This window comes from Anas acuta, chromosome Z, assembly GCF_963932015.1.
Source record: "Anas acuta chromosome Z, bAnaAcu1.1, whole genome shotgun sequence".
Classification (NCBI taxonomy): Eukaryota; Metazoa; Chordata; class Aves; order Anseriformes; family Anatidae; genus Anas; species Anas acuta.
In genome coordinates, this window is record NC_089017.1 from 10,340,947 (window position 1) to 10,342,633 (window position 1,687).

Here is a 1,687-nt window from a genome sequence, read left to right on the forward strand (position 1 = left end):
GACACAGCAAGCAGTGGGAGCTGGATCCAGGCACATGAGGGGACAGGTGCATGTGCAAAGAGCTTGGATCAATTCTATTTCACCAATTTAAAAGGGAATAGTGTTGAGATAATCACTGCCTGAATCAAAAGTTAAGGTAATAATTACAATAGAATGAAGCAACCTGTAACTGCTCTGCTCCCAAGAGCTAGAACCTCAGCTTGCTTTCTGTGCTTTGCCATGCCTATGACTTCCCTGGCAGAGGAGCTGGGAAATGGCTCTATGATCCTCATTTGATTGCATATTAAGCTACAAAGTCTAATAAGTGAGAAAAATGCAGTGCCGTGGGGGAAAGGTAATAAACTCCTTTTTGGCCTACCTGCAGCCATACGTGCAGAGCCCTGTACTTTGAACACCGATGTCCCAATTCCCCATTACGCCACAGATCCTGGACCATCCATCTGGCACAACAGAGTGATCACACTGTGTAGGAATTACTTTATATGAATTTATGCCAATTTACAATAGGCTCTTTTAATTCAGTCTACAAAAGACTGCTGTTGCCTGGGTGCTCCTGTAAGGGTCTGGGTCTGCAGCACCCCACAGGGACCCAGGGGCCCCACCAGCCATATTACCCGGGGGAGTCTTGGTGCCTTGCCATGGGCCCCTCTCACTGCAGACCCAACTGCTGGCAGAAGAGAGCCACGTCAGGAAGCAGAAGGCTCACCTCTGGTGGTATCACTGCAGTAGTAGGGTTTGTGGAGCTCTTTGTTGCACACAAAACTGAAGTCAGTTGATATAACCTGGAAAAAGGATGATGTGGGCTCTTGTCAGCAGCATTACCTCTCAGTGCAGAAAGCTGCCTGTAAGTGGCATAGGCAGCATGAGAAAGGTGCCTGCAGGTTGAAGGAATTGGTAGGTCCCTCCTGTGCCACATTTTGGCACACTGTGCCAATTTGACACAAACTGTGTCTGTTTTGGAGACACTGGGCCCTGAGGTTATGATGAACTGAGGATACAGCAAAGGGCTGTTAACAAGCTTAGGGGGCAGTCAGGGTCTGCATTTATAGAGCCCTCGTAATACCTTGGAGTAACACAGAAGTGCATGGACTCCCTTAGTGGAGGCTTTATAAAGTAAGCACCTCGTAGTTCTTTTACTAAATAAGTCAAAATTCTGCTTGCAAGGCTGCTCTGCATTTACCTGTTAGAAAACATGAGGAGAGGGCCAAGCAAATGTTTTCATTGTAGAGCAGTGAGTACATTTTATCAGTCCCTCCAATTATCCAGATCCAATGTTCCCTTCTTCAGGTCAGGATACACATTCCCCACACCAGCCCAGTGTTTCTGCCACATCATTTATATTGGCTTAAACAAATTGTGAAGTTATACAAGACAGAGAGATAAAGGGGAAAATGCAGTGCTACTGCTCCTCTTTCTCTGCTGGAGTACCTGTCAGACCATACGGGTGTCAGAAAGCCAGAGAGCTCCCGTGAAGTGCTAATTTACACCAGCACAGGTGTCTGAGATTAGGAAACAGAAATCAGATGACAAGCAGAGTAGGAGCTGAGAGGCCACAGGTGTGTTGCTTTCTGACAAAAGTGAATTTAATCAGGGCTGGAAGAAGAGAAGGAAGAGGGGCATTTTTTTCTTTTCTTTTTTTTTTCTTTCTTCTTCTCCTCCCCCTTCTCCCTCCCCTTGCTTTCTGCAG

The 1,687-nt window shown here is 46.5% G+C and overlaps 1 long non-coding RNA gene across 1 annotated transcript; it reads right to left on the reverse strand.

Moving 5' to 3' along the window:
• Positions 1 to 400: 400 nt before the first annotated feature.
• LOC137847689 (uncharacterized) lies at positions 401 to 1,429 on the reverse strand. The gene is made up of 2 exons (XR_011091027.1): positions 1,181 to 1,429; positions 401 to 782 (listed from the first exon to the last, which is right to left on the reverse strand). It is a non-coding gene; the product is annotated as an uncharacterized lncRNA (long non-coding RNA).
• Positions 1,430 to 1,687: the final 258 nt, after the last annotated feature.